The following is a 16,769-nucleotide window of genomic DNA, read 5'->3' on the forward strand; positions in this document are numbered from 1 at the left end:
TAATAATAATAATAATTACAAATAGCGAGTTAGGGCATACGCCCTAAATGGGCAGGCAACACTCGACTCAAAACTGTTTCATATTAGCTAATTTCAGGGATTAAGTACGCTAAACGTATTTACGTGTCATATAGATAACTATTGTGTAATATAAGTATTTTTTGTGAAGTTAATTTCAATTTTTCATCATGCATGTTTTTTCAAAAATGCCCTAACTTTGTGGGGATGAGATTATTAGTATAAATTAGGACTTAGGGCATCCAAATGACCCAGGGTCACCTGTGTTAAAAGTTCCATTGCCTCAAACCCAGCTCTATGACTGGCAACTTCTGACTTCCGGGCCGAAGACCTTGTTTATCAATCAATCGATTTTATCAGCTCAGTCACGGGCTCAGTGTAGCTGTGTCAACGCTGTCATGGCTGTGTAGCTCTATTTTTGTCCCTACTGATTTTATATCTGGTGTTTCAATATCGACAAAAACCCGCGTCCGTGGTTCGTGGAAAATGATTCGTCATGACAGTTTACATGTTTAGGAAGGTCTTCAATCGATCTAATTCGTAATGTACTGTATAGACGAGGTGTTTGAATGATGTTACAATTCATGAATCATGTGAATTACATTGCAATTCAGGTAAGCTTAAATTTTCTTTAATGTCATGAATGATGAATGTAGAGGTGTACCATGCACAACTGCATGATGCTGTTACATTGGTACTACTAAAGCCTCCAGCATACTTTCCTGCCGCTTGCCGCTGCGGCAAGCGGCAGGGCGTTTCAACCAATGACAAGCCTTTATTGTGTCCGTTTGTCTGCAATGCTACCCTGCCGCTTGCTGCTGAGCGGTGTGGCGCACGCGCATTGGCATTGGCAGACATACTATAAAGTCATTCTTGGCCAAGCTCGAACATACCTGTTGCATCCACGTAGCGTACAAATTGTGTCATTGTACGCAATCATGTAACATGAGTGCATGCTTTCTACTGTACCTCACTTAGCGCACTATGTTCCAGCTTGGCCAAGAATTTAATACTTAGATAATAGGCATATAGTTTAGCTACAACTCTATGTCTATAACGGACTAGATTAGGCATATAGTTTCTGCAACGCATAGGCCTAGATATAAAATTGTTAATTCTGATCTTAGCCAGTGGCTGTGGTTTAGCTTGTAAGCACTGCATTTCATTGAGTTCCTGTATGTCATCTAAAACACGGTAGAGGATATGGTGCGCGTACATGCATCATTACGCAACACGCTTGTCGAGAGATGCGCACTAGCTGCACGAAGTATGCCAAGAACTGAATTTGTTAATTTTAGAATAAGGGAAGTTTTCATGGCTGTTTGTTTTATAGTTAATTTATTTTCCCCTAAATAAAACTAGTTTTAGTTATCAAAATAATAATTTATGGTAACTGACTAAAGAATGACAACAAATGATAGGAATTTTTGTTTTTACTACGTATGATGGACGACAGACAGGTCCAATTTTTATCGTAGTGTGCGCCGGCATCCACTACGCAAAATATTGGTCTTGCCTGTCGTCTCTCATACTGGTAAGCAAAACTCTTGCCAACCCCAACCCAACCCCTTGCCCCCCCAGTAAAAAGCCAAAATTACGAACATGTCACCTTTTTGCAGTAATTTTGCACAAAATTTGTTGGTTTTGCCCCCCCCCCCCCAAAAAAAAATTCACTTTGCTCACTCAATGCCCCCATTGGATGAGAGCATGATTTTTGGCATTGGGTGAGAGCAAAATGTAAAAAATTTGGGTCATTGGGTGAGAACAATTTTTTAAATGGAACTTTTGTGTTAGAGCCTAAACAGCGCCACAGAAACCTCAAACATCAAATTTCTAGTTCTAAATCTAAATCTAAATGGCTAAAAGTAATAAAATCAGTGATAAATGAAAGCTGCTGTTCAAACTGAACTTTGGTTGACAGATCTATCAAATGCAAAAATAGGGTGTCTTCCGGTGACAGAGCATTTGTTAGATTGCCAAACTCAAAAACTTTACAATGTGCACAATCTTGGTCATACTGCAATGATAATTGTTTAAATTCATGCACACAGTTGTCAGGATGAAATAACTTCATGGTTTGATTGACACACATTTATGTTACAAACATGTATGTCAAACTGTTTAAATTGAACTCCTGTCAACTGTGAGCATGTTTAAAAGTATCGAAGTGAGGTATGGGACCCCCCCAGGGTCTACACTCCCTGGACGCCCATCAAGTTACGCAGAACTTTGGTCCATGGATGAGGGCTCAGTCCCCCCATGTTGGAAAGGCTTTCATGGGGCATGTTCCCATTATTAGTGTATTTTTTAAGTGGGAGTAGGTCCTTTTGAGAGGTCAAATATGGTGAGTTGCCAAAATCAGATCATAAAATATCCTTTCCTTTTTGATCAATTTTCAATACATACAATCAAATAAAAGTCTGAGTCTGCTGCTGACAACTCACCACACGTAACTTTCAAGTTAAATGACCCTCCACATTTTAAAAGTAGGCCTACAAACATATCCTGTGCATGATATACATCACAGTTTTACCAAACACAACTCCAGTATGGTACTCTGACTTAACTCACCACATTAAGAACACACTAATAAGGTTCTTTCACTTCCGATTCTAACCATAACCAATGAACATAAAATGTTACATATCCAATCTTCTACATTAGCTAACTCTTGATTTCCAATACTCTGAAGATAACAACCATATTTGAACTCACATTGACTACATTTTTTGTATCCCCACTCAGTGAGAAAGCCCACTATTCAGAAAACAGAAAACCTATCACCCAAGGTCCGCTATTCAGAATTGTGGGCTTATTTTCCTTTTAAAAAATGACATGCTAAACAGAAGACCCGCTAATCAGAAAAGCCATTAATCAGAAGGCCCACTACTCAGAAAATATATTCTGAGTAGCGGGTCTTCTGATTAACGAAATTTAATGAGCCCTTTTGAAGAATCACACCCAGACAACCTGCCACTCAGAAAACCCAGTTCTCAGGGTATCATTAGAGTTAAGAGGTTAGGTTAAGGTTAGGGCTAACTCAGTTCTTTCAAATGATAAAAGCAGGCCACTATATTATAGTCATAGTGGGCATTCTGAGTAGCGGGTAAAGGATCGGATACAGCCCGCTAGCCAAAAAATGCTAGTCGGGAAAAAAATTCTTTTACATAAAATACAACAAAGCCCACTATTCAGAAAGTCATTATTCAGAAGGCCTGCTGCTCAGAAAATTCTGACTATAGCGTGCCTTCTGAAAAATGGGTTTTCTGAATAGCAGGTCTTCTGACTACCAAGTCTTCTGAGTGACAGGCTGCACCCAACATTCTATGCCATGACCAAATCTCATCAAATATGTTTGTGTAACTCCTAATGTGACATCTTAACATATTAAAACTCTCCAAATATCTTCCCCAGGAATGGCATCCACCATGGGATCACAATTAATTGATTAATTTGAATTAATAAAATAGCACTACTTTTCTAAAGAGTTCTAAAGATAGACCATTGTCCAGCTCATGATACAATAATAATATGCTTTTATTTATTTTGTATGTTTTACATTATGTTTGCTTTATATACACTTAGAATGGCTGAGAAATCTATTGTACTGGTCCACCAATTTTTTGAATGGGAATTATGACAGCGACAAAAGATACTGAATTTTGATTGCATCTGCAAAACAAGGTAAATCAACATTTGCATTGGCTTAGGAAGATTTTTAGCACATTTGCAACGCAAATGATGCTATTGTCATGGTCCAGATTTCTGTATGTTTTTTTCTTTCTCTTGCTACATCGTTTTGAGCAATGGATCTGGTAATTTGAGGCAGCGATCTTTGCATGATCGTTCATGATTGTTACTTATTTAGCTAGGAAAATTCGGACGGAAAGTGTCATTTTTGGAGCATTTTGTTACGAAAATTTTTACCAAATTTCATGGAATAGTCTCCTATGCAGACTGTTTGTGGTGCTTTTCATATTACAAACACTGTACAAACTCCTTGATCTGGCGATTTTGTAAAAGAGATGTTGAACTTTACTGCTTCAATGCGGCTACAATGTTTGCTTTTCAGTGTTGCTTTGCCTTGCATTCGCAAGTCAATAGATAAAGCACCAATTGGGCTCGTGCTGTCTATAGGCCCCTACTTCTGTGCGCGAGTCATGAGCAATTAATGTCTCAAATTCTCCAAATTAGTGCACATTCAGAACGATTGTAGCAAAACTTAGTTTATATCATTGGCACTGACACATTTAATGCTAGTCCAGACTTTGTGTCTTTGTAACATATTAACACCTTTCTAGTTTTTCAATTAACACATTTAGTGCTACAACATTTAATCGTTTATTGGTCTTGAACATATCCTGTACACTGTAAATATGAACTTAGAAATGTGAGGAAAAGTGATTGACTATAGCATGTAAGAAATTAATGTCCAGACTTGATGTCTTTTCAACATATTAAGGGGGTACTACACCCCTATGGTAAATTTGTGACTATTTTTGCATTTTTCTCAAAAAATAATAACACACTGGTAACAAGAGTTATGTATATTATTGGGGCAAGGAATCAAATAACTACGCTGAAATTTCAGTGACTCAAGACAAGCGGTTCAGTATATATGATAGGAAATGAGGTACATCCTAGCGGTACCTTATTTCTTATCATAAATAACAAACCGCTTGTTGTGGGACACTGAAATTCCAGTGTAGTAATTGATTCCTTGCCCCTATAATATACACAACTTTTTGTTACCAGTGTGTTTTTAGTTTTGAGAAAATGCAAAAATAGACACAAATTTATCGAGGGGTGTAGTACCCCTTAACACCTACTTGTTAGGTCATTGTTAAGGTGGTGTTAAAGGCAAGGTTTAGGGAAATCATGAATTCCAACATTTTTGCAAATATCTCCAAACCTTTCATGATACAATCTCAAGTCAGTTTGTACTTATGTAGGGATATGTTGGCCATGTTATGAAGGTAATAAAACTGTTGCCATGGTAACCAAGCTTCTGACCAATCACATTGAAAGTTTTTTGCTGTTTTTTTGAGTCGCAAATCACTTCATTTGTCCCAATAAAAGTATACTCACATGTTGAGTCATGTTCTCGCACCTCCACTGATTTTCCCGTAAAAAAATCCCAGTGGAATTCCCCCTGGGGGTCAAAGTGAAATTTTTGTTTTTTGGCCACAGATTCCACATTACTTACAAACTTTTTACGGGAAAATCAGCAGGGAGGTCATTCTTGATGTTCTTGAATGATTTGACACCATTTCCTAATTTATTTGGACATGTGCAATTTCAACCATATGAGAGCAGTATCCAGGTCTGAAATTTCTCGGTCCCTGGAGAGCAATAATCAGAGGAGGTAGGGTGCTGAAAACACTGCCGAAAATCTTTAAAAATAATTATCTTCTTCTGTGCCAAAGATGAAAACGATCCATAGATCTTTAATTTGCATTTTAAACCACCTTAAGTTGTAAATTTATCAGTATCAATAAAATAACTGAGCAAACATAGATAATGGAATTATCTGTGGAGCAAATTAATATGCTTAATTCCAATCAGTTAATTTCAATCATTTACAATCTGATTATATTATCTTCTGTGCCAAAGATAAAAACGGTCCATAGATCTTTAATTTGCATTTAAAACCACCTTAAGTTGTTGTACATTTCTCGGTATCAATAAAATGACTGAGCAAACACAGATAATGGAATTATCTGTGGAGCAAATTAATACCCTTAATTCCAATCAGTTAATTCCAATCATTTACAATGTGATTAAAAAACTAAATTCATGTATAAAGGGCTGTAACTACAGATCTATAATACACTGTAAATGAAAATATCTACATGTTTCAATAAAAAAAAAATTGATGTAACTGCTCACAGCAAACCCAAGAATAAAACCACCCATATTTAGCGGCACACAAAGTACACAGGTTCACTTCCCACATACCTAGTTTATGCATATTTTTAACATAATGTGACATAAAAATGAACAAATATGCTACAATTTTTATTGAACCTTACCTCTGGCAAAACTACACTTTTCCAGATTATTGTGCAATATATTATATATTTATTTGTATGGCGCAGTTGTATAGGTTACTGTATATTGGTTACTATATATTGGTTATAGATGGTACATTTAACTCCACAACTTCAAAAATACGCACTTACACAACAAAAGTCCTAACATTCCCAGCAACCAACTCCACACAACTCAACCCTAATACCTTCAACTATAAACTACAAACCAGCAAACATGAAACAATCCAATTATACCAAATCTATATTGCCTGCCCAATGCAACCAGCCAAAACCTGTCAACAGCACCAAATACACTAACAAATATCTACAATCAATAAGAGGTACACCACTAACCACTACATCTCAAATTAACTTGTCAGTATACCTACTTTGTGCAATTTCACTGGTGCTTATTTGAATTCTGCGATGTCTTGAAGTAATTTGGCAACTCAATTTTAGTACAATATTGTATTTCTAATGTATTTTATAGTGTTTTTTAAATGTGTTTATAATTATGTACTGTGTAATTTAGTTCTTTTATTTGGTGTGTGTATAAGGGACCCCATCTAGTGGGCCTGCGTGCCTGTTCGGGTTGCCCTTTTGCAGCACACACCACAATTTGATATTTTTATGTGCAATGAAGGTAATAAACATGATAAACTAAACTACACTCTTTATCACAGCCCTGCCAACAAACTAATAAAAATTAACAACTGCACTTACAAACAACATAACAAATAAAACCTGCACACAACCACCAACACAATGAATTTCAATTCCTGACCATAACCCATAACAAACCTACTACAGCACCATTGGTGCTCTTGTTTACATTTGGGGAGCTAAAAATTTAAAACTTTTTAGTGGGCCACCCCTCATGTGGCAGACGGGTTTTCCACCCCGAGTCAGAAAATTTTGCAAAATATAGGTCACAAACACTCTTTCCTCTATTTTATCACAATTTGTTAACTCCACCTATAGGATTATTGGGGGGAGGCTGAAAGGTATTCAGGCTCCCACAAAAATTAATATTCAGGGGGCTGAGCCCCCCTCCCCGTTCCAAAGCATATGATTTATGTGCTCTTTGACATCTGTGGTTCAATGCTGTTGCAGTGGTACAAACCGCATGAGCGTACTAGTGCAGCGCCATATATTAAAAAAGAGATGTCAATTAAGGTAAAGCAATATTGTAACATAGTTCATAGGGACACCCTCAATGTTTTTCAAACTCTACCACACGTACACACATTTACCAGGACCAGGAAGAAGAATACTTAGATTATAGGTATTTACTTAGTATGAAAAAGTTATTCTTTCAACTCCTATAAAATGATTATTCTGTTGCAATTTGTTTTTGTTTTTTCTCAGGGATTTGTTTCTCACTTCGGTCTGGTTTTGCCGGGGGTTTTGCATGGCACAACACAGCTAGCTACACAGCTCTAGATAACTGGTGAAAAAGTGCTTCAACGATTCTCCTTTACAGACACAGATTATCCAACCTGGTATGTTCACAGCAAATCTCGACTCAGCACTGGACGGTATGAAACATTATATGGGTCAGATAAAGTGAGTGCTAGCACTGGACTATTAAAGCCATAATGTGTGATTTTCATAAAATAGATTCCTAAATGTTAGTTTTCACTTATCATCACATTGCCCCCTTTTAATTTTGAGCCAAACAAATGAGGTAATATCAAGAATTATGATTTCACTCCAGCGCTTACAATGTGTGTATTTAGCTTGCTGTTCATATTACATTGATCTATTTATATTGCACCAAGCATCGCGCAGCTGGGATGTATACACAATATGTGTGCATGAAGAAATTTGCAGCACTTATCCAAAGCATGAAAGGGTGCTCACTGCGCAGTTTACTTTAGCGTGCAAATATTAAAATAGCCAAACAATTCACTAATACATTTTGAATTTGGTACTGATCAGACCCACCTCCCATGTAACTTTGGAGCTAGGATTCTTTTACATGTAAGTGCAGCATGGAGAAGCCCTTTTTCAGAAACCTGGAGGATAAATGCTTGTTCTTGTAAAAGGTTGCTCCATTTTATAAAATCTTATTTCTTGAATTTCCACACTAGGTGATATCAGTGATGTCAACTTGAAGTGAACTGTTTAGTAATGCAGCAACTGGCTTACAAATCAGAATGTTTACTGTTTTAGTGATGAACTCCACTGAACATCAAAAGTCCGGTATGTACAATGCGTAACTGCTTTATTGGATGAAAAAAGGATTAGGTCATACAGCCTAATGCAAATAGACCTCAAAATGGTACAGAATGATTAATAAATGATACCTCAAACAATGGTCCAGAATTATACCTAGTTTTTGTTCACGGAGTGAACTTCTAATTTCACTTCCACTCACATCTATGCACAATTTATCCCCTATATACCATGTGTCTTTGAATAGCTATTGTAGCCCACCAACCTTGTGGTTAAGAGGCTGGGAAATATTTCCTAATATCTCATACCCTCGTTTGAATGTCTTTTTCTAATCCTGCCTCACATGTCAAGAACAATTTATCCCATTTAATCTAGCAATGTGACTGTACAGTGTATGAAATAGCCTTTTTTTAATCATATTTACTATTGGATTCTGGCCATCACATGATTATAACAGGCTTTACTGATTGGCGAGTAATTATTTACAAAGTAATGAGGCTGGGCATATAGGAGAAATACACTGGACTTTTCACTAAGCCAATTTACTACCGAAAGCCGGGGCCACTATGAGGTGGGGTCAAATAAAAATTAGTTTATATTCTTGAACATGATTTAACCATAACCTCCATTAAATTCTCTCATCTTCCCCTGGCTAGGTTAGGCTATGATAGTTGTTCCGTTATATGACCTATGACACATAACGCGCCCTGTTATATGACCTCTGACACATAACATGCCCCGTTATGTGATCTATGACACATAACACGCCCTGTTATGTGTCCAATGACACATAACATGCCTATTATGTGACCTATGACACATAACGTGCCCGTTATATGACCTATGACACATAACGCACCCCGTTATGTGACCTATGACACATAACGTGCCCTGTTATGCATCCTATGACACATAATGCACCCGGTTATGTGACCTATGACACATAACGCACCCCATTATGTGACCTATGACACTATAACGCCTCTGTTATGCATCCTATGACACATGCGCCCGTTTATATGACCTATATGTGACACATAACGTGCCTCATTATATGACCTGTGGCACATAACGCGCCCGTTATATGACCTATGACACATAACACGCCCGTTATGTAACATATGTCACATAACGCCCCCGCTATGTGACATATGACACATAACGCTCCCCATTATGTGACCTATGACACAACGCGCGCTCGTTATATGACCTATGACACATAACGCACCCCATTATATGACCTATGACACATAATGTGCCCGTTATGTAACGTATGACACATAACGCTCCTTTTATGTGACCTATGACACAACGCGTCCCATTATATGACCTATGACACATAACGTGCCCAGTATATGAACTGACACATACCGTGCCCGTTATATGACCTATGACACATAACGCACCCCGTTGTATGACACGTAATGCGCCCTATTATATGACTTATGATACATAACACGCCCCGTTATATGACCTATGACACATAATGTGCCCGTTATGTGACCTATGACACATAACACGCCTTGTTATGTGACATATGTGACCCGCAAATTTCCTACGGTACGGGTCCGTGTGACACGTAAAAATTGAACCAAGCAAAGAGAAGAAAATCCTAGTTTGTCGCTCCACTGGAACATCTGATTCACATAATACGTACAGCCCCTGAGTACACTTTAATTTTAGTTTCCCATCAACTTTTCAACGCGGATCGTCAGAGCTAATTCTCTCTCTTGAAATTTCAAAGGAAAGGGTCCAGGGAGGACCCTTGAAAATTGGGGAGGACCCTTGAAATTTCAAAGGCAAGGGTCCGTTATATGACGATGACAAATTACGCGCCCCTGTTATATGACGCGCCTATATATGACGCACCCATTTTTTTGCTCCATGCCTGTATTAATATGGTGGTCAAATCCCTATTCTCTGTCTTTAATTCTGTGCGCTCAGTTATGTGACCTATTACATGTGACCTGACATGACACAACACGCCCTATTATATGACCTATGACACATAACGCGCCCTGTTATGTGACCTATGACACATAACATGCCCGTTGTATGACCTATGACACATAACGCATCCTGTTATGTCCAGTCATGTCCATAATCATTTTGATACAGCCTGTATACCTGATCTGTGAACTTTGTCTTTAATGCCTTTTTAAAGACAATTCTTGTTTCAAGTTACACTTGCAGCTACATACTTACAGTTGAATTGTAGCTCTGTAAATCAACTACTATGTAAATTTCAGCTACTGGATAATTGTTTTGAGAATCATAAAACAAATCAAATTTCATGGAATCATGCCGGTTTTGTGATTTAAATCATGTTGAATCAAATCGCAATTTAAATCACATGACTTGTTTCAAAAAACAATTTTTGATAAATGTAAGTTAATTTCTTTCTTAAATTGATGGTTTTACCTCATCCCTAATGCTTCTACAACTTTTGGATACAATTAAAATACCTCTATGATGTCATTTTTATCTATTGCTAAAAATTCACCTTCAAGATGTAGAATGCTACAGGTTTTTTCCCATGATTTTACCAAATATTTTCTTTGAAATTTTCACATGTAAAAAATGTTTCAATTCATGCATTATGTCTAGCTTTCCACTAGTCTCTTTTGAATCTATCATGGGGTATATTTAATAAAATAAAAAAACCAAACAAATCAATATAAATAAAAAAGAATCGGATCTAAATAAAAAATATTGGATTTAAATTTTGAACAATCTGATTTTTAAAAATTAAATTTTTAATTTATATTTTGGTTTATTTCTTTACAGATGAAATTTGAACTTGTACTGGAAGGAATCATCTGCATCAACAAGCTAAATCAAGAGATAGATCGAGATGATGATACTGTAGTGATGAGTGATGATGATGATGTGTAAAGTAAATGCAAACACCTGTGCCATATAGCATGTTGGCACTTCAACTAGGTTCAAGCGAATTAAAATTTGAGGGAAAACAATTGACAGAAATAGACAACTTGTCAACAAAATGGCTGGTAGGACCTACATGTAAACATAAACATGTACCGGTACATGTACAGTAGGCCTACCTATCAATTAGGCTTAGAGGACTAGCTAGTAGTAGTCACCTGCTGTTAAACTTTTATCCCAAGGCTGAGCACAAAGAAACGTGAACAGAACTAAGTCTTCTTCCATTTTTTAAGTTTTAGAAGAGAATATGTTGATCTCAATATATACATGTATAAGTGCAATCTGGGATTATATGACATTAATCTAGATGATTATGTAGTTTTTAATGGAATTAACAAAGACCGTCCCACCGTACCACCAGATTTTCATTTATCCTTTGTTACTGGTAAATCAGCTTTCTAAAACTGAGTGCCACAAGATGGGCTTTTTACAGCATATTGTGCCCATTTGGAACCAGCTCGCTAGTATTAATTATTAGATCCACAAATTCTGTTGCTTCATTTAAGGGTATATGATGTATTGTTGGTCGAAGCAGCAAAAAAATGTAGTTCACAGCATCTTGCGAATGGTAGTGAGCTTTAGCAAAAATTGCATTGCTCAATTCTTAGGGAGCGTATAGAAGAATTCAAATAACTACGTTATGTCCTCATTTAAATAAAATTTTGTCAACCATAAGGTACCATAGGGCAATTCGAAAGAATGGTTGCGGAATCGAACTAAAGACCTTTCCCTCTCTGTCCACCAACATGTCTGCTATTTCAATTGTTATACCCTTCCAGGTGAGGTTGTTCGATAGGGTCTATACAAGGAACTTTAGGTCTAGCAGAGATAGATGTGTTGTGGGTTATTCATGTACCTGTAATGTATGTAACAGTGGATGCTGGACAATATTAATTATGAAATCTACAAATATACTGATGTTTGATATAATGCAGAAATGATCTTAAAATAACAACATACATGTATGTAAGCAAGAGCTCATTTTGAGGCCACCCCACCACGTATGCCACATCTAGCCTGCAACCAAAAAAATGCTATTTCTGTTATTATTTTGAGATTTAACATCTTCGAAAGCTTTAATTAGAAATACAATGTACATCTTTGGCCCACTATCAAATTAAAAAAAAATGGCTAGCCCTCTTTGGTCATAGTTTTTGCTGAACCATATGAGTGTATGTTACTAGCTTCCTAGCTTACTAGCTTACTAACTGACTAATCATTTGGTCTGAAATGGCCATATCTCTAAATGCCACAAAGGTATGACCCCATGAGTGGTGTCATATGAAAGAGGAAAACAGAAAGAATATAATAAAAATATTTCCAAACGTCACAGGTCATCCAGGGGTCACAGGGGTCAAAAAAGGTCATTTTAAACGAAAATGCTCCGATTGAGCTTAAATTTAAATGCAATGATCCTTATGACATTCTAAACATGTTTAAAACATTTTAAAATGTATTTAAGGTTATTAAGGGGTCATAAAGGGGTCAAAGGTCAAGTTTTTCAAAACGAAAATGCTCCGATTGAGCTTAAATTTATATGCAATGATCCTTATGACATTCTAAACATTTAAAAAATATTTGAAAATTCATGTGAGGTCATTAAGGGGTCATAAAGGGGTCAAAGGTCAAGTTTTTCAAAATGCTCCAATTGAGCTGAAATTTATATGCAAGGATCCTTATGACATTCTAAACATGTTGAAAATATTTTAAAATTCATTTCAGGTCATTAAGGGGCAATAAAGGGGTCAAAGGTCAAATTTTCAAAATGCTTCAATTGAGCTGAAATTTAAATGTAATGATTCTTATGACATTCTTAACATGTTTTAAATATTTTAAAATTCATTTAAGGTCATTCAGGGGGTCATACAGAGGTCAAAAGTCAAGTTTTCAAAATGCCAGCTTTCCACGATCAAGGTATATTAAAACGGCAATTAATGAAACAGTCTTATTAAAATTGATACTATCCAGCACAGTATTGCTGCTTGATCAGATCGTCACAGTCATCCGCCTAACTCTAGTTTATTTTATATTCTTTACTTTTCCTCTTTCATTAACACCACTCGGGCGGTCATACCTTCATATCATTTCGAGATTATGTCCATTACAGACTCCGGATGACAGTGGTATTATAGGCCTACCACAATATACTGTCGAAGCCACATGGTTCGATCAGCTATGGTGCGGTTATCGCTCTAGTTTAGGGTTGCGTATGTGACAAAAGTTGCGGATGTAACCATGTTTAAGGTTGCCCGACCTAGATTTTGCGTTTCGAAAGATTTTTATTTTTAATCTTGCTGAGTTACTCAATTAATTTTTTGCATTTTTTGGCCAAAATGTATTGATTTTGACTGAAAATAATTCTGAACATTTTCCAGATTTGTTTTCAAAAATCAAATGTTTATTTGGGGTTTTTTTTGCCAGCAATATTAGTACCAAGAAAGTTTTTAAAATGTGTTCTCATGACCCTGGACATGAAGTTATGGTCTAATGGTAGTGCAAACAGGAAAATTGCAACAGTTGTGCACACTGCTAAAAATCTCTACTTTGGCAGAATAGTAGACAAGATAGAAACCAATCAACCAAGCTGGTTAGACCCCTGGGTTAAGTTGGGAAAAAATTGTATACGCTGGCGAAGTTACGTAATAATCGGATTAACTACCATAGCAATAGGTGAAAACATTTTTGAATATACCGCGCTACACTGATACATTCACATGGTACCTCTGCATTGAACCACATCATGCTGATCACTTGCACCTGAAATAGTATCTTTGAAAAGACCAGTATTGAATTCAGTGATGAGTGTATCCTGCTTGTAGTGCAGCGCGATATGTTCAAAATTGTTCTCACCTATTGTTATGGTAATTAATCCGATTAACTTCGCCAGCGTATAGTGGTCAAAATATTCTCTTTTGTTCCTCTAGTTCTGTGAATTAAAAAAGGATGGTATAATCAACGGCATCTCCACTTCTCCCCATCAAAATGGAGATTTTTGTATCAGCGGATAGTGCATATTTCCTAGTTTCCTATTGACATTGAGTTTAAAAATACATTTCTAATATAAAAATGTATCACTTGTTTTAGGTTTGGCAAACTTGAGTATTTTGTGTTTGAATTATTATACACTGACTACAATTTTGCAATAGTTACTTTTGTGTGTGTTTTTGCATGTTAGAAAAATAAAATGACATTGAATAAGAATACAAAGGAGCGTGTATCTATGTGTTTGTTTTCATGGTGACTGGTTTTTCTGGGTGTTTAGGCAGTATGCAGACGGTGGAGTATTGGACGTATAATATTTGATGTATCTATTGTTATCGCCAGCCCATAGGGCTGGTACCTAATTCTGAGATGGGGTTTGTGTACACTAAAGATTAGCTAAGATTATAGCCTTCTTCTATTGGTATGAATTATTTTTTTACTTCTCGTGGTGGAAATGTTTTTGATGTCTGCTAATTCGATTTGCAAGGAAAAGAAAGTATGTTTTGCCGTTTCAACGAACGAAAACGATTGAGTATTGCCAAAGTTATGTTTGAATTAATTATGACTTAAAAAGTTATCATAGGTTAGGCCTACACATATAAACATAAACTTGTTCAGCAATCAGCATATCAAAAAAATGACATGGTCAAAGCGGGGACTGATCACGAGGTCATATCAGTGGACTGCTGAGCATAGCATGATGTTTGGTTGCCTGTGAGTGCATAATTGATATGTTGATAACAGATCTAATAATGTTGTAGAATCAAAATCTTCATTATATGGACCACATTGAAGTCAAAGTAATTATCTATCCTATCCTGTATCGTTTTTGTCTCGCCTGAATGTTCAGGGAGAGACTTAGTAATCACTATGGTGTGTGTGTGTCCGTGTGTGGGGGTGTGTGGGCGTGTGTGCGGGGGTGCGTGTGTGCGTGTGTGTGTTCGGAAAAAGCTTGTGAACGCGTTATCTTGAGAACCGTAAGAGCTATGATGATGAAACTTTATAGGGGGTAGCATGACCAAAGAGTGTCGACCTGATTAGATTTTGAGCGCAAAATATGGTAATTAAGTACCTAATTTGCATAATTTATGCGTAATAAGCAAAATACCTTGTGAACAGATTATCTGGAGATCCGTATGGGGTACAGTGACGTGACTTGGTGGGGAGTAGCGTGCCCAGATGTTCTCGACCTGATTAGATTTTCAGCGCAAAATATGCTAATTAAGTACCTAATTTGCATAATTTATGCGTATTTGATGCGTATCAAGCAAAAAAAACCTTGTGAACAGCTTATCTGGAGATCCGTATGGGGTACAGTGACGTAACTTGGTGGGGAGTAGCGTGGCCAGATGTTCTCGACCTGATTAGATTTTCAGCGCAAAATATGCTAATTAAGTACCTAATTTGCATAATTTATGCGTATTTGATGCGTATCAAGCAAAAAACCCTTGTGAACAGCTTATCTGGAGATCCGTATGGGGTACAGTGACGTAACTTGGTGAGGAGTAGCGGGGCCAGAGGTTCTCGACCTGATTAGATTTTGAGCGTAAAATATGGTAAATAAGTACCTAATTTGCATAATATATGCGTAATAAGCAAAATACCTTGTGAACAGATTATCTGGAGATCCGTATGGGGTACAGTGACGTAACTTGGTGGGGAGTTGCGTGGCCAGAGGTACTCGACCTGATTAGATTTTCATGAGGTCAAAGGTCACATACAAGGTCAAAAGTCAACTGAGGTCACCAAATCTTTTAATAATTAATTTTCAACTGTGCATCACATATCCCAATAACAGCTTGATCGGTCATGTAATTAAGGAAATATGACGACTTAAAGATAGTCGCTTTCTTTGTAAAGTATAGTAAAGTAGCACTTTCAATGAGTGATAACTCGTAAAGGAAGCATCTTTCTGTTTTGATTTATTTGATGAAATAGTTCTTTGGTATTGCCAAATTTGATTTTCCAGCGCAACATACTTTATCCAATTTCGTGAGGTCAAAGGTCACATACAAGGTCAACTGAGGTCAACAAATCTTTTAATAATTAATTTTCAACTGTGCATCACATATCCCAATAACAGCTTGATCGGTCATGTAATTAAGGAAATATGACGACTTTAAGATAGTCGCTTTCCATGTAAAGTATAGCAAAGTAGCACTTTCAATGAGTGATAACTCGTAAAGGAAGCATCTTTCTGTTTTGATTTATTACTTTGATGAAATAGTTCTTTGGTTTTGCCAAATTTTGGAAGGTCATTACGGGGTCATCCGAGGTCACTCAGGGTCATCTGAGGTCAAGTTATTAAAAACTCGTATGGGCATGAAACTTAATGGGTACAGTCAACATTTCAAGGCAAATTTTTGGAAGGTCATTTTGGGGTCACCAGGGGTCATCTGAGGTCAAATTAGTAAAAACTGTTGTATGGACATGAAACTTGGTGGGTACAGTCAACATTTAAAGCCAAATTTTTGGAAGGTCATTTCAGGGTCATCTGAGGTCAAATTATTAAAAACTGTCGTATGGGCATGAAACTTGGTGGGTACAGTCAACATTTAAAGCCAAATTTTTGGAAGGTCATTTTGAGGTTACCAGGGGTCATCTGAGGTCAAA

General features: G+C 36.8%; 2 long non-coding RNA genes across 2 annotated transcripts; both read left to right on the plus strand.

Moving 5' to 3' along the window:
- The first annotated feature begins 20 nt into the window (after window positions 1-20).
- Window positions 21-7,475, plus strand: LOC140158280 (uncharacterized). Its single transcript, XR_011859752.1, has 3 exons — window positions 21-632; window positions 3,604-3,702; window positions 7,419-7,475. It is a non-coding gene; the product is annotated as an uncharacterized lncRNA (long non-coding RNA).
- An 82-nt stretch (window positions 7,476-7,557) lies between these two features.
- LOC140158281 (uncharacterized) lies at window positions 7,558-11,165 on the plus strand. Its single transcript, XR_011859753.1, has 3 exons — window positions 7,558-7,616; window positions 8,144-8,255; window positions 11,016-11,165. It is a non-coding gene; the product is annotated as an uncharacterized lncRNA (long non-coding RNA).
- Window positions 11,166-16,769: the final 5,604 nt, after the last annotated feature.

This window comes from Amphiura filiformis, chromosome 8 (genome assembly GCF_039555335.1).
Source record: "Amphiura filiformis chromosome 8, Afil_fr2py, whole genome shotgun sequence".
In the NCBI taxonomy this organism is placed as follows: domain Eukaryota; kingdom Metazoa; phylum Echinodermata; class Ophiuroidea; order Amphilepidida; family Amphiuridae; genus Amphiura; species Amphiura filiformis.